The following is an 18547-nucleotide window of genomic DNA, read 5'->3' as shown; positions in this document are numbered from 1 at the left end:
TAGAAGAGAGCTTTGCTCAGCAGTTTCTGAATTTTCCTATCACTGAGGCTCTTGCTGCTATGCCGTCTTGAGGACAATACTTTTAATGGGGGAAGTAATGTTAAAGGAGGATTAATATTTCTCAATGTTAATCTGAAAATATTAGTTTTACTTTTAATTTCTATTTTTCAGTTCTAAAAAGAATTAGACGGGAGAGTTAGTTAAATAGTTCAAATGTGATTTGGAGGGAACAGCTGTTAACATGTATTAATAGTTATCATTTCAGAAGATCTACTCAGATTTTATATGAAATATATTTATGTTATCTCATCTCTGTGTTATTATCTCATCTCATCTCTTTCTATTTTCTTTCTTTGTTCTTAACTTCAATCTTTATTAGTTACATTAGATCAAAACTAAGTCTTAAGGGAATCATTGATCCCTTAAGAAATTTCAAAAACAAATCTCTTGTATCCAGAGTTTTTAAAGTAAAGTATTATCCTCGCAATCATATGCTAAAGGCGGAAAAGGGTAATGGTTCGAGTTTTATCTGGACTGGTATTTGGACAGCTAATGAGGCTTTGCTCAAAGGTTTCATATGGGTATTTAGTAGTCTTTTCATTCCTAGTACAAAATTGTGGAATGAGATTATGAGAGGGATATTATAGCAAGTTTCAACGAATGTGATGCTAAAGTTATTCTTAATACTTCGATCCCCCAACACGGAAGCAAAGATATAGAATTGTGTGGAATTCTTCTAAAAATGGAGTTTATTCGGTGAAGACTAGATATCATTTTTGGCATCTATCTATACTATCTATATACTCCCTCTGTCCCATTAATTATTATACGTTTATTATTTACACGCATTTCGAGACTTTTATAAAATATAGTTCCATAATGTTTTTTTCAAATTTTTTTTTGAATAAAAGTTTAAACATGAAACTTTTATTCAGAAAAAAAAAATTTAAAAATATTATAAAATTATGTTTTAAATTAGTATTGAAAAGCGTGTCGAAAAGTAATGTATACAAATCAATGGGACAGAGGGAGTATACTATCTATACTATATTATAACAGACGGAACATTAAAAAAATTTGGTAATCGATCGGTCGGTACTTGCTAAAATTACTTAATTACCCTTATTTAAAAATATTTAATCATCATAAATTTAATACACGTAATAGTTGTACATTAACAACATAATTCATAATTCATATAATAATCTATATCAAAAGCCATATGAAACTACAGTGGAGCGCCTGTTATATTAACTCTGTATAATCATTATTTGCAATTGACTTTATGCTACGTCACCATGCATTGATCGTAGCCCACGTAATTCTGCGTACTCAATTGCACTTCTCTGTCCAATACTCATATTTTTGTTTGTTTTCTTCACTACAAATATGAAAATCTTGAATAATGTTTTTTTTACATATAAAAATCATATTCTATTCGGGGAAAGAAAAGGGGAAGAAAATCTTGAACAATGTTATTCTTTCTACATATAAAAATTATATTCTGCTTGAAGAAAGAAAAGGGGAAGGGACGCCGAAACATACAAGAGTTCTATATTATTCTAATTATATTAAAGTCAATTTTTTCTTTTTTAATTAAATTTAAATTTTAATTCATATCAAGGTCAATTTCCTCTACAAAATAAAATTTTATTGAATATCGAACTTTATAAAATTCATATTTAAGTTAACCTCTTATACCAATTTAAATTCTAATTCATATCGAGGTTTATATTACTCAAATTGAATTGAAATTAATTTATTCTACTAATTTAATTTTTATTTAAGTAAATTCTAAAATGATATTTACCATAAGTATTATTATTCTAAAATCATTTACACTTGTCATTCGAGTTAAAACAAAATTATATTTTGATCCGGGCTAAAATAAAATTTAAAACAAACTAAATATAGTTAGTTGGATTTGGTTAGTTTAATGTGTCTCGGGCTAAAATAAAATATTAAATACTACTGATTTTGCTAATAAAAATATAATATTGAATCAGGCTAAAATAAAATAATTATACTATTCATCTAGGCTAAAAACACATTATACAGTTGATCCAATGTAAAACAAAATTAAAATTAAAATAAAATTCAACCATTTAAAATAAAATTCTTACAGGTTAAAATAAAATTATCCTATTTATTTGTGTTTAAAAAAAGTTATAATGATGGGGTTATCGTAATGATCTCGGGTTAAAATAAATTAAGTTAAATTATTAATTCAAAGATGAAGAGAAGTTAATATCAAGCTAAATTTAATTCGTATACTATTTTTTTATCGTAGAAAACCCGCAACCGCTACCTTTCGGGTGCGCACCGGGTAATTTGTATTCCCTTGATCTAAACAACTTAACTTTTAATTAAATAAAATTGTGATCACACGTAAAGTGACTTTGTTTCCACCTCACCATGCATTGATCGTAGCCCCAAGTGATTCCGCGGACTCAATTGCACTTTTATGTTCAATACTCATATTTATGTTCGTTTTTTTATCGTAGATAACCCGCAGCCGCTAGCTTTCGAGTTTGTACTAGGTTCATTACAAATATGAAAATCTTTGTATAATGTTACTTTTTATATATATAAAAATCATATTTTATTCGGGGAAAGAAAAGGGGAAGAAAATCTTGAATAATGTTATTCTTTCTACATATAAAAATTATATTCTTCTCGAAGAAAGAAAAGGGGAAGGGACGCTGAATGACACTAATGGACAAGAGTTCTATATTATTCTAATTATATTAAAGTCAAATTTTTCTTTTTTTATTAAATTTAAATTTTAATTCATATTAAGGTCAATTTTCTCTATAAATTTAAATTTTAATTAATATCGAACTTTATAAAATTCATATTTAAGTTAACCTCTTATACCAATTTAACTTCTAATTCATATCAAGGTTTATATTACTCAAATTGAATTGAAATTAACTTGTTCTACTAATTTAATTTTTATTTAAGTAAATTCTAAAATGGTATTTACTAAAAGTATTATTATTCTAAAATTATTTACACTTTTCAGCCGAGTTAAAACAAAATTATTTTTTGATCTGGGCTAAAATAAAATTTAAAACAAACTAAATATAGTTAGTTGGATTTGGTTAGTATAATGTGTCTCAGGCTAAAAAAAATGTTAAATACTATTGATTTTGCTAATAAAAATATAATATTAAACCAGTCTAAAATAAAATAATTATACTATTCATCCAGGCTAAAAATACATTAAACAGTTGATCCAATGTAAAACAAAATTAAAATCAAAAATAATTCTTCCAGGTTAAAATAAAATTCTTCCGGGTTAAAATAAAATTATCCTATTTATTTGTGTTTAAAAAAAATTATAATGATGTGGTTAGTGTAATGATCTCGGGTTAATACAAAATAATCTAACTATTAATTCAAAGATGAAGATAATTTAATATCAAGCTAAATTTAATTCGTATATTATTTTATTTTTTTTATCGTAGGAAATCCGCAGCCGCTACCCTTCGGACGCGCACTGAGTAATTCGTATACTACAGTAAAACCTCGATAAATTAATAATCGATAATTTAATAACCTCGTTAAATTAATAATTTCTTGTAACCCCGAGCCGGGCCCTTTATGCTAAATTAATAATTCGCTAAATTTATAAGATAATATTTTTTATTAATGCATATAAGTCCCATTATATATATAAATTAATAATTGCATATTACATCAAAATTATAGATTTCTAGGATGCACTTTTATAGTAAGTCTCAATTATAACCTGCTTCTTTTTAAAATTGATGTCGCATTGGACTTCATTTTGAATCTTTCTTAATACATTATTGAGCTCTAACGTACTATGTTCAGATTACAAGAGGAAATTACGTAATGTAATTGTTACTTTAAGGACATCTTTTCGCGAGACTAGCTCCAAATGTGTACTTAGTTAAATAAGGTCCCTTTTATTGTTGTGGTAAATAGGACCAAGGTTGGTCTAGAAAAAGATAGGGCCCCGGTTTGAACAATTTTGAGAACTTCAGGACATTACGTAATCTAATTAAATAAGTGAATTCTTTCAATTTACTTAAATTCATAAATATTTCTTAATGTTATTTTAAGTATTCAATAGATAAAAATAAATTATTATTCTGAGAATTGTATATGTTATAAAATTTTAAATAATATATCTCGATAAATTAAAAAATTATTAATATATCGATAAATTAATAATTAATAAATTATTAATTTATTAATTTATCGATATTTTAATATTTCGATTAATTAATAATTTTTCATAGTCCTAAAGGTATTACTTTATCGAGGTTTAACTCTATTGATCTAAACTAACTTAACTTTTAATTAAATAAAATGTGATCACACGTAAAAATATAAATAAAAATATATAGGTAATATTACTTTCTCAAGTCATGAACGTAGATTAATATATTTATCATTAAAACATGTCATTTAGAAATAATAAATGAATAAATTTAGGAATTAAGTTCAAATCAATTGTTTTAAAAACTTATGTAATTTATAAAAAGCATGTGCATCGCAAAGGTTTGAAGCTAGTAATCGTAATGATAACTACTATGATATACTTAGCTCTGTTGGTTGGGAAAAAAATCTGGAACCTCAATGTTCCAAACAAAATTAAAATTTTTTGTGGAGATTTTCTCGTAATAACTTTCCTATCATGAATAATTTGGTTGGACAGGAATATGTATGTTCATGTTGGATGTCCATTCTCGTAACTTTTTTTATGGGTGTCCATTGTGCCGACAATGTATTGATCGTTCATCGAATATGTGGACAACGAGGAAGCTCCTACTTGGCTCCTTGGTAAGTAACAGGGTTTTGTGTAAACGTAAATTGTATTGATTGTCAAAAGAGGTAAATATATGTGCTTATTATATACTACCTTGTACATATCTACAAATATAAACGAGATAACTATTACAGTGAGTAAAAGATGAGTCAGTAAAGGAAGGGATAAGATGTTATCTTTCTGCTGTAACTGCCAGATCAAGTCTCCTGTTATCGTTTAGATATCAGGTTTAGCTGTTACGCCCCTCAAGATGGAGGCTCCATTGGTGACTCCAAGCTTGGACCTGATTGCTAAAAAACCTTGTCGAGGAAGTGGTTTTGTGAGTATGTCAGCCCACTGATCTTTGGTGTGCACATAACTAACTCGAAGAGCTTTGTTGCTGACTCGTTCACGAACAAAGTGATAATCTAGTGAGATATGCTTCATGCGAGAATGAAATACAGGATTTGAACATAAGCCTATGGCACCTGTGTTGTTGCAAAAAAATGTTGGTGTTGAATGCTCGATGTCTAGTTCTTGTAGTAGATTCTGAACCAAAAACATTTCAGCTGCAGTATTAGCGACGACTTTGTATTCAGCTTCAGTTGATGAGCGAGAAACTGATTTTTGTTTGATAGATTTTTGGGAGATGGGATTAAAGCCAAGATATACCATAAAACCTGTTGTAGACCGACAAGTGACAAGTTCCCCGCTCCAATCAGAGTCACTGAATGCACTGAGATTTAGACCTGAATTTTTCTTTAAAAATAAGCCATGATGAACTGTGCCTTTGAGATAACGAAGCATCCAATGAAACTCATAGGGTGAATGCATATACTGAGCTAATCTTTTTATAGCAAAAGAAATTTCCGGACCCGTTACAGAGAAATATTGTAATGCGTCTACTAGTTGGCGATACGGAGTTGGATCCATAGAGGTTGAGCCATCAACACGAAAGAGTCGCGTGGAAGAACTCATAGGAGTAGCTGTTTCTTTGGCACCATTCATACGATATTGAAATAATAAATCCAGGACGTGTCTTACTTGAGATAAGAATAAACCATTAGGAGTTGAAATTATTTCGATACCAAGAAAATTATTTAAAGAGTCAAGATCTTTAAGGGAAAATCTTTGGTCAAGTTGCTGTATGAATTTATCTAAGAACAAAGAATTGTTTCTTGTAAGTACAATGTCATCCACTTAAACCAGAAATAGCAGATAATTCCACCATTATTGTAGATAAACAAAGATGCATCTACAAGAGAGTTCTTAAAACCAGACTCTAAAATAAATTTCTTAAGAGCAATGTACCATTCCCGTGGTGCTTGTCGAAGACCATAAATAGTTTTACGCAGATGAAAAATAAAATTTGGAATTGAAGGATGCAAAAATCTAGGGGGTTGCATTATATACACTTCATCATCCAGATTCCCGTTCAAGAATGCATTATTAATGTCTAATTGTCGAAGAGTCCAACCATATGACAAAGTAATAGAAAGGATTATTATGATAGTAGCAAGCTTGGTAATGGGGCTGAAAGTCTCTGAATATTTTATTCTTGGACGTTGTTGAAACCCCTTGGCAACTAGCTGAGCTTTGTACTTGTTAACAGACCCATCAGGATTACGTTTAATGCAAAAAATCCACCTACAAGAGACCACATTCTGATTTGTATATGGCACTAAATCCCAGGTCCAATTGCCAATTAATGCATCAAACTCCGATGACATGACAAGCCGCCATTTAGGGTCCTTTAGGGCTTTCGTAACACTAGTGGGTTCAAGTGCCTGAGGAATAGGTTGAATCGTAGTATTTTAACAAATGAGTCATTAAAGTACCTGGAGTTAGGCTTATCTGGACGTGTCGTCCTTGGAGCATGAGCTTGCACTTAAGGTGGTACCTCTTGCTGAAGTGACGAAGTCGAAGTATGATCAACGTGAGTACTTGCAGAATGATTATGTTGCGGTGACGAAGTAGTGGATCCAGAACTTGAAGATGTAGAAAATACTGGAGCTGTTGGGTGTAGAATTTTCTGAAGTAGCTTACGGTGTTTGTAGTGACAACTGATTTTCTGGCATAGAAGGTTATTGTATTAATCTTGCATCAGGTTGCACAGAAGGAACTTCTCCTTTAAGACATCTCCAGGTTGAAAAGTGCTCTCTAATGTTGTAATAACCCCAATTTTTGGAATTTTTGAAACACTGATGAATAGTAACTTTTTTTGCTGATGTTGCTGATTAAGGAATATTATTAGACCACGCTATATAGGAGTACTGTTATGGAAATTCTAAGATCGTATTAGTATTCCATAAAGTAAATGAGTTTATGTAAAGATCGTCAGAATCAAAGTGAGATCCCAAGTAATGAGATCCCGGATATGATCCTTCAAACAATCAACGTGAACGGGAGTTAAGCGAACCGTAAAACAAATTAACGACCAAGGAACAAGCACATACAAGTAGAATGGGTAGGAAGTTTCCAACAGAAGCTAAAATGTGTGGTTAAAAGAGAAGGTGACATCATCACACCATAAGATTTGGATATGTGGCATGGCAGTGATGTCATCTAGGTGATGCAATCATTTTAATAAAGTAAAATCTAGATATTTTAGCAAGGATCAATTGCAACCAAGCATTCTTTCACACATTCCAAGACAAAGCCATGGGAAAAACTCATCTTCCTCACCCAACCAAAAAGCTCTCGGCCAAAACAAACTCTGCAACTTCAAACTGCCATATCTCCTTCAATACTCACTCAAATATTGTGTTCAATAGCTCGTTGGAAAGGTATTAAGATGGCCTATAACTCTTGTTCACAAGTCTCGTCCAAATAAGCATGGAAATATCCTCATTTTTACAGTTTTTTCAATCGGACTTTTAGAAACTTCAAAGCCTAACTTTGTGTTCTTGATTTCTTTGGAAAGATCAAGCTTGTAGGAGGCTCCCTTAGGCTTCCTAGCAACTTAACACCTCCCAAGGAAGGTATAAACTTCAAACCCTAGCCTTTACTTTGATTATTAGTGAGTTTAATGGTTGGTTTTCTAAATGAGAAGCATAATCTTTGATTATTAGTAGTTTGATTTGAATTTGGAGTGATTTGGTGAATGAATCTTGTTATAGTTAATAGAACTTGATTGTGGTTGGTTGAGATGAAGAATCTGGAGAATAAGGACTGGTATAGTATTATTTATTTGGGGTTTTGATGTGTTAATAATTGTGGGTTGTTTGGTGAGGTTTTGGTGTTGTGAGAAACTTGGAAAACATAGCCGTCGTAATGCCCATTTTCCTTAGACTGTTGTACATGAATCTCGGACCAGATAACTCACTGACCAATCTGTAACATTTCCATTATTATCTAGAGCGTGTCGTAAGCTTCGTTTTGATATGTGGTTCGCTTGGTTCCGATGTACGGTTTAGGAGAAACGACCGTTTTAAGTAACGGCATTTCGCGAACGAACCTTTACCCCTCGCTTTACTTTGAGACCTTGTTTAAGGTCCTTAAAAGACTAGTTGAATTACGAAAAAATTATGTAAGGTGGGTTAGGAAGTTGGTAGAGTACTCGTGAAAGAGTTGCCTTAAAATTCGTAACGCTTAATTTTATAAAAATGGTGGAGTCGAGGTTACTCGAGCGACTTATGTGAATCGTTAAGCGCAAAAGCGAACTTTAGGGTCCAATCGGTTAAAGTCTAGTTTCTTAAGCGATCGTGGTTTAATTCTGACTTATGTTGTTCTTCATAGGTTATCGGACCCACTCTAAGCCTAAGTCTACCCCGGAACGCTCAGGCAAGTTTTCTACCCGTTATACTGTTGTTGTGATGTATATATGTATATGCATTATCTTATGATAAGTGCATGATTGTTATTAGCAAATCTTGCGATATATTGGAGCATGCTGATATGGTATATATGCATGCCTATTTTGTAATCTTGATATCTAATTGTTGATTCAAATGCTTATAAGTTGCATAATACCTATGCTAGAGATGAGCAGTAGTTGCGTATACTCTTAGTATAGGGGACCCAAAGGTGAACATTTTCTAAACCGGGAGTCGATGTTCCCGAGTATAATATATATATATATATATATATATATATATAGAAATAGTTTTCAAAACTATTAATCGAATAAGGTTTATTCGATAACTTTATTTTATTTAATGAATATTATTTTGAATATTCATTTGAGGACTTATGACTCCGCTTATTTTATTTAATGAATATTATTTTGAATATTCATTCGAGGACTTATGACTCCACTTATTTTATTAAATCATATTCTTTATTTTATTAAAGAATAATGTTTCGATATATCAAACTTATTTTCGCTTATTCAAATAAAGATCGTACTTTCGTATAAGTATATCTTTTGTCATTTATTATTCATTTTAAGTATGAGTTTTAAAACTTCTACTTCAATTATTTTTATAAATATTATCCTTTATGGGAATATTATGTAAATAATAATATTAAGATATTCTCCAACATATCGGGACTGATTTATTTTATTAAATCAGCATTACTCCAAATATTCTCAAAAATGTCTTCGAGTCTTCAAAATGATTTTAAATGTTAGAACGGATCCCAAAACTCGTTTTTAAATTTAAGATCTTCCTTTCGAAGGGGACTTAAATACTCGCTTAAAAATCTGAGGGATCCAACTCTGTGGTATATTTTATATTCGCAACGAGATTGCTGTTTTGATAAAAGAATTTGATTACTTTCCCAACGGTCGGGAAGTAAGTCCATCTAATTGAGTCGGCATAAGCGACAGGCCGGGGTACGGTCTATCAAAGTGTAAGTGGCTGGGTAGCAGTCCATTAACGTGTAAGAGGCCGGGTGGCGGTCCAGCACAAGGTCCTAATGCGGCCAGGGTGATGACCGGTGGGGGATTCATCCATCTACTAGTAGAAAAGGTTACTTAATTCGTATCTTTGCCTGATCAGCAAGATATCGGGTTTATGCCAAAGCTTTCTTCTTTCCAACTTCATTAGATATTAAAATGCTGTTTATAATTTTCATAACAGAGGTTTTCAAGGAGTGTATGAAAGATATATATATATATAGGTGAATATATATATCGGGACTTAATGAAGTATCTCGTAACTTCATTTCTTTCAAATAATATTTCAAAGATTGAATCTATTCAAGTCTTATCTTGTAGTCTCATCTGTGTGATGACCTTTTGAAACTGATTATAACTGGAACGGTGGTAGTTCAAGTAGTATTTGGAAAACATATAAGTATATTGGAGTATCTTGTAACTTCATCTTTTCAACTTATATCTAGTTAATGATTATCTTATGCATGACAAAGATTTTCAGAAAAACATTGAGACAAGGTTAGATATATGAGATCACCTTGCAACGATATTATTATACAGTTATAAACTGGAACCCTATGTATATTAGCATGGAAGAGGATTTCCAAGATTTTGAAAAGTATATATACATATATACTGATTATTTTGCGACTTGGTCGCGTTAAGAAATCAAATTTGGTTCATTTCTTCTTGACCAAGACTTTCATGAGTACTATGAGAATGCTCATATATTGTAAATTATTATACATATTATTTTGGTGGGCTTGTTGCTCACCCTTGCTTTCTTCTTTCATCACACAACAATAGATAGACAAGATGAACAGGACCAAGCTCCCAATTCGTGAGCGGATAGGAAATGTTCCGTAGTTTCCTGTAGGCGTTGATGCCGTTGTGGCTGAGGTAGGAACTACCAATAGGCTAGGCTTTCAACTTTTGATGTACCAGACTTATGTATATTTATAAATTATAATAATGGCAAAGAATATGTAAATTTATTCAGAAACCCTTTTGAGGTGTAATGGCTTATAATTATGGAATAAAATGACTTGTGTTATTTTTGGATATTCATCTCTGAGACTATAACTTGTGGTGTGTGTGTATATTGTGGGGTCACAGTACGTAGTAGTTGGTTGATTATTAAGATTAAGTATTATTAAGGAAAATGGAACTCGTGACAACCCGGATCCCCGACCCCGGATTTGGGGGTGTTACAAATGTGGTCAAGGAAGGCAAACTAGAATTTGTTCCGTGCAAAAATGATGTGTTGTGGAACAGAAATATGTGTTCAACAAACATAACATGTCTTGAAATATATAGACGATTTGTTCTAACATCTAGACATTTATAGGCAGATTTATTTGGACAGTACCCAAGAAAAACACAAGGTGCTGAATTTGGTTGTAGTTTAAATGATGTATAAGGACGCAACCACAGATCATAGACATCCAAACACTCAGAGTCTTGAGTAGTTTGGTTTGTTGAAAAAGAGTAATTCATATGGACTTTGAAATTCTTTAGATTTCTTTTGCATACAATTAATAAGATAGGAAACTGCAAGAAAGGCATGAGACTAATATTTTAACCTCACTGAAGTATGATGCAACTGTACGTACAATATGATAGTGACGACTTTCAGCTTGACCATTATGCTTAGGAGTGTGTGGTGGTGTAGTGAAGTGGGAAATACCAAATGAAGTTAGAGTTGGTAAGAATGCAATACATTCTCCACCATTATCAGAGTATAGTGATTTAATGGATAGTCCAAAAAACTTTTCAACAATCAGTTTGAACTGAATGAATATTGTCTTAGCATTTGACTTTTTTTATAGGATATAATAATATATACTTTGTTTAGTGATCCACAAATAATGTATAATATTAAAATTGATTGACTGATTCAATTGCAGGTCCCTAAACATCGTTATATATCAATTCTAATGGTTACAAACTAGTCATTGAGGAGACACCAAAAGGCAGTTTTTGACTTTTATTGCAATAACATAAATTACAAGAAATTTCAAAAACACGAACTGAACTAGCTAGATCATTTGAATATAAAATGGACCTAAGAATTGGAAAAGCTGGATGCCCGAGATGGTTGTACCGCGACTCAAATACACATCAATTTTATTCTCCCAGCGCACAGAATTTGCCTCGTTTTGAGATCCTTGACCTGAAATTGGAGAGGAAAAAATTCCACAGAGACTTGATTAGTTGAGCAAAGTTTTGCAACATAAATTAGGTTCTGATTTAAGGAAGGGATGTTGTAAATCTCACTAACAAATATAGCAACATGGAGGCAAGTGTATAAAGAATTTAGCAAGTCCAGGCCAAGACCACGGTCAACAAAACAAAGCATGCATGTAAACAAAATCAGTAACTGAAATAACGAAGAGAAAAATGAAGATGTACCCAAAACCATAGCTTTTAACAGTGACTGAAAATAATGGTAGTGCGCAGATACAGAACGCCAAGAAAAGAAGATCACAGCTGAGTCACCAAGCCTTGCTCGAAGCCCTGGCTGCTCTTAAAGAGAATATTGTCCCCTACCTGCTGCATTTGGGATGCGTGCAATATCTCCACCAGGATAAAAAAGCTCGGAGTTTATGTTAACAGCAGCAACGAAACCTCCACCTCGACTAGCACCTCAGTCGCCGGAAAACTAACTAACAGCACTTCGAACTTGTGTTTTTGGGAGAGAAATGCAGAGAGGGAGAAGAGAAGAGAATGTTGTGTGGTGTAAAAAAATACATTCACTTTAGCCTCTATTTATAGGAGAGGAAAAGTGAAACTATTCCACACACTTAATATATGAATTAAACTGCTCCATTAATAAATAAAATCAAAACTGATCAGATTTTGAATTTAAATTATTTGTAACAGTTTTCACTTAACACCCACATTATTATCAGATTTAAATTTTAATTTAATATATCAGTTACAGATCAGATTATATATTCATGTCCAGGTTCAATGAATTAGACTAAGCCCACTAACAAAGTGACTTAGCCCAATTCAGTATCGAACCCAGCCCAAGAATTGTAATAATAATAATAATAATAATAATAATAATCCAGTCACTGATAAATAAATTTGAATTAAAATTAATTCTCAAATAAATAAAATCTTCGCCCAGGTCGCCTCGCGAACGCGAAACGCCGAGACATTCTCTCAAATCGCCCTTCGATCCGACCTGGTCCGATCTGGTCCGGTGCGGTGCGTGGCGGGGCGGGCAGCGGCGCGCACGTATATGTGTGTGCGCGCGTGAAGTACACAACACAATGGACCATCACACACCTTTGTAGTTGTATACTACGCATGTGTGTGATACCATATAAAGCACACAACCCCCTTTATTTATTTCAATGTGGGACAAAACATTCTCAAAAATTCCAAGCTTTTCCAAGCTACTTTCAACTCTCATTTCATATGGATTTCATTAAGAAAATTCTTAAAACCATACATGAAAATTTAAGTTCAAATATCATTGAACAATTTTCAATCATTAGATTTTAGGATTAACATCAAGAACATAATTAAATTAAGCTCTAAAATCCTAAATTTCTAACAATCCCCCACAAATCCATACAGAAATGCGATTAATTTTCCATGATGACTTGTTTCTCAGAGTCGGTACCCTTCCGGATTTGAACCCTCCTAATTCCTCTACTTCAATAGCTATCGGATTCAGATGGAATGTTTCACCTTGAATCTTAATCCGTTTAGTATAACTATATTCCATAGACGACGACAAGTCAAAGGTTATGGTGCCAATCTACGGCTTTGAGACATTAATGGTCATGTCTCGATCCTGTTCGTCGAATGCTTCAAGGATTAACCTTATCCTCTAATTGCGACCATACAATTACATTCGCTTAGCTGGGCATCTCCAGAGATATACTGCCTCTATCTCGTCAAATGACTTGACCCCATTCAGAGTTTTAACACTCTTACTTTTCTAGTAGTGTCAGTACCTTCTAGGTTTACAGGGGATAGACTCAGATACTATAGTATCATCTATGTAGCAAAGGTACTACTAATTCATCCTTACAGCTTGTTATTACCCATTGAATACACTTCTAGGGATCTCCTCTCATGTGTATTGGGTTCCTACTGTTGATAAATTATGATGGGTTGATAGTCCCATCCCCAACCTTGACTTCAGGACCACTGCAGGTTCCAGTCCTTTAGTAAGAGTATCAACTATATTATTCTGAGTTCCTATGAACTCTATAGCTATGATCCTATCAGTCATTAAACCCCTTATAGACTTGAGTCTAACTTGGATGTGTCTCTTAGTTTTAGAATTATGCTTTATACTTCTAATCTTGTCGATAGTTGTTCGACTATCATAGTGAATAGCAATAGCATGAAGCGGTCTGCTTATTACAGGTATCGCAGACATAAGTCCGTGTAACCATTCAGCCTCCGTCCCTGTGACATCAAGTGCACACAACTCAGCCTCAAAAGTAGACCGAGTAACTATAGTCTGTCTGCTTGACTTACAGGATATTGCTCCACCAGCCAAGGTGAACATGTATCCAGTCACTCCATTGTAACCAGACTTCTTAGCTATCCAACTTGCATCACTGTACCCTTCAAGCACACCGGGGAATCTCCTGTAGTGTAAACTAAGGTACATTGTGCCTTTTAGATATCTAATTACTCTATCAAGAGCATCCCAATGAGTTCTGTTTGGACAGCTTGTATATCTAGCCAACTTAGACACAGAATATGAAATATCTGGTCTAGTACAGTTAGCAAGATACTGCAAGCTCCTAATAATCTGAGAATACCTTAACTGAGACACAGGCACTCCTGAAGTTTTCTTGACAAGGGCAACTTTCGAATCATAGGGTGTGCTAGCGATTCTACACTGTGAATAACCATATTTCTCAAGTATAGATTTCTCTATATAATGAGATTGAGTCAGTGGACTGAATCAGTTTGATTCCAAGAATCACACTTGCCTCACCCATATTCTTCATTTTAAAATGCGTTTTCAAGAATTCTTTAGTCTCGTTAATAATCTCAATATTGGTTTCAAACAGTAAAATGTCATCCACATATAGGCACAAAATAACATACTCATTACCTTTAACTTTAGTGTAGACACATTTATCACTTTCATTAATCTTATAACTGAAAGGCAATACAGTTTCATCAAACTTTTTATGCCAATCTCTGGGAGCTTGTTTCAAGCCATAGATGGACTTGATCAACTTACATACTTTCCTTTCATTTCCAGATACAACAAATCCCTCAGACTGATCCATATAAATCTCTTCTTCAAGTTCACAATAAAGAAAAGCTGTCTTTACATCCATCTGATGGATGATAAGACCATGGACTGAAGCCAATGCTATAAGCATTCAGATTGTTACCATTCTTGCAACCGGAGAGTATGTATCAAAGTAATCAATTCCTTCCTTTTGCTTAAAACCCTTAGCTACCAGTCTAGCTTTGTACTTTTCTATTGAGCCGTCAGGGTTCAACTTCCTTTTAAAGACCCATTTGCACCCAATAGTAGAACACCCAAGAGGGAGATCAACCAACTCCCATGTTCCATTAGAAACAATAGAGTCAATTTCACTCTTCACAGCGCCCTTCCAATGCCTTGACTCAGAAGAATCCATAGCTTATCGGAAAGTTAAAGGTTCGTCCTCGATATTGTAAGTGATAAAATCACCTCCAAAATCCTTGACTACCTTTGCATGTTTACTTCTCCTTGGTTCCTCTAGTTCCTTAGGAATAGAGCTACTACTAGGTTCCACCCCCAAATTTGTCATCTTTTCCACATGATCAGGAATAGAACTTGATGTGTGAGTAGGATCTTCCTCAGAAGTCATTTCAGGTATTCCAGTCTTCATAGGGTAGACATCCTCAAAGAATGTCGCATCTCGAAATTCAACTATCGTGTTTGCCACTATACCATCTATGTCAGATTTTAACACTAAAAATCTCATAGCTGTAGTGGTTTCAAGATAGCCCAGAAAGATACAGTCAACAGTCTTTGGACCTAGTTTCTTTCTCTTGTGTTCAAGAACAAGCACCTTAGCAAGGCACCCCCATACACGAAGATACTTAAGACTAGTCATCCTGCCTTTCCATAACTCCAAGGGTGTCTTATCCATGTGTTTCAGAGGGACTCTATTCAAAATATGACAAGCCGTATTTAGAGTCTTTCCCCACATATATTTAGGCAACCCAGAGTTAATAAGCATACTATTAATCATATCTTTAAATGTTTTGTTCTTTCGCTCAGCAACCCTATTAGACTCAGGTGTGTATGGTGGGGTAACTTCATGAACTATACCATTGTTAGCACAAAATTCATTAAAAGCATTACTCGTATACTCACCACCTCTATCAGATCTCAACCTTTTAAGTACCTTACTAGTTTGTTTTTCTACTTCAGTTTTATATATAATAAATTTACTAAGTGCTTCATCCTTATGTCTAAGTAAATAAACATAACAATATCTACTACTATCATCTATAAAAGTAATGAAGTATCTAAACCGATCCTTGGTCAACACACCGCCAAATTCATAAATATCAGTATGTACTAAATCTAACAAGTCTGAATCCCTAACAACGTTATGAAAAGGTTTCCTTATTTGTTTAGCAGACACACATACTTGACATTTAGAATTCTTTTCTATGGTATGTTTTGGAATCAACTCTAAGTTCATCATGTTCTTACGAGCACCAAAGTTTAAATGACCTAGTCTAGCATGCCATATATTCAAGGATTCAATACAGTTAACTGAAGGAATAACATTATTATTATTCAAATTTCCCAAAATGGGATCCGCATTAATAACAAATAAACCATTTGACAAGTAACCCTTTCCAAAGAATGTACCAGTGTGAATAAGAACTACTTTATTATATTTGAACGAAATTTTAAAACCACTAGAAACTAAACAGCTTCCACTTATTATATTTCTACGCATGTCGGGAACATGATGCACTCTCGTCAGAGATAGAATACGTCCTGAAGGGAACTTCAGATCCATATTTCTAACTCCATGTACTTGATCAGCACTAGCATTCCCCATCTTCACAGTCAGGCTATGACTCTGTTGATAAGATACAAATAAACTAATATCAGTACAAATATGTACATTAGCTCCAGTATCTATCAACCATTCATTTGACAGGTAGGTAGAAAATATTACAGGGTTGTAGGATACATACCGGTCAACGTCGGTTTCAGAAGTCGTAGCCTCACCAACGACCATGTTCACTACAGGCCCACTTGCGGTTCCAAGCACAGCATTCGATTGTGCTACCTCAGTTTTCTTCGCTTTCTTCGTAGGGCAGTCCTTACTTTAGTGCCCAACCTGCCCACAAGACCAGCATGGTTTATTTGCCTTGGGTTTCTTGGCCTTGTCCTCGTCACTCTTAGGTTTATTACTATTAGCTTTCTTAGCGAAAGCCTTCCTCTTCTGTCCTACAGTTGCTATGTTTACCTTCGAGGTACCGTGTTCAGTTGGCATCACATGTCCCTGTTTGGACTTATGTTGTTCTTGCACCGATATGTCCAGCATAAGGTTGGTCCAGGTGATCTCTCCTTTCTGTCTTTTCAGGGGGAGAGAGAACTCTTCCCAAGACTTCAGGAGCTTTTCAATCACACTAATCACTTTGAACTTCTCCGGGAGGTCCATTCCAGACTCCTTCAAAGCATGCACTATCATCTCGAACTCATGCACCTGCTCAGTCATGGACTTATTGTCCACCAGCTTGAAATCGAGAAACCTTGCCACATAATACTTTTCTAGACCTTGTGAGTCAGTATTATGTGTCTGGTCCAGCTTCTCCCATAAGAGTTTTGCGGAGTAGGCATCAGAAGAATAGACATCAAACAAAGTGTTTGTTAGTGCCGCCAGAATGGCCGCCCTAGCCACTCCATCCTTCTCATCCCACTTTGTAAAAGCCTTAACTGTGTCAGCCTTCTCTTGATCCACTACTAGTTGCTCATATTCCACAATCGGCCACAGACCCTTTATAGTCAGCCACAACTTCATCCTTTTCTTCCAGCGAGAAAATCCAATGCCACCGTTGAATTTCTCCGGTAAACCGGTTAGTTCAACAGCTTGTGGGAAACTATAGGTGGTCCAATCAATGGCCCCAGCAGTTGCACCCGAACCGCTACCACCACCAACGATAACCTCACTTTCGTTAACCATTATGCTAAATTCTAAATAACTAATATTATCTTCAAGAATGTTGTACATCTCACTAACAAATATAGCAACATAGAGTCAAGTGTATAAAGAATTTAGCAAGTCCAGGCCAAGACCACAGTCAACAAAACAAAGCATACATGTAAACAAAATCAGTAACTAAAATAATGAAGAGAAAAACAAAGATGTACCTGAAACCATAGCTTTCAACAGTGACTAAAAATAATGATAGTGCACAGATACAGAACGCCAAGTAAAGAAGATCACAGCTGAGTCACCAGGCCTTGCTCGAAACCCTGACTTCTCTTGAAGAGAATATTGTCCCCTACCTGTTGCGTTTGGGATGTGTGCAATATCTCCATCAGGATAAAACAGCTCAGAGTTTATGTTAACAGCAGCAACAAAACCTCCACCTCGACTAGCACCTCATTCGCCGAAAAACTAACTAACAGCACTTCGAACTTGTGTTTTTGGGAGAGAAATGCAGAGAGGGAGAAGAGAAGAGAATATTATGTGGTGTAAGAAAATACATTCACTTTAGCCTCTATTTATAGGGGAGGAAAAGTGAAACTGTTCCACACACTTAATGTATGAATTAAACTGCTCCATTAATAAATAAAATCAAAACTGATCAAACTTTGAATTTAAATTATTTGTAACAGCTTTTCACTTAACACCCACATTATTATCAAATTTAAATTTTAATTCAATATATCAGTTACAGATCAGATTATATATTCATGTCCAGGTTCAATG

The sequence above is a fragment of the Apium graveolens genome, chromosome 7 (genome assembly GCF_009905375.1).
Source record: "Apium graveolens cultivar Ventura chromosome 7, ASM990537v1, whole genome shotgun sequence".
Lineage (NCBI taxonomy): Eukaryota > Viridiplantae > Streptophyta > Magnoliopsida > Apiales > Apiaceae > Apium > Apium graveolens.
The sequence above is the reverse complement of the archived record's forward strand: the minus strand, read 5'-3'. Positions refer to the sequence as shown.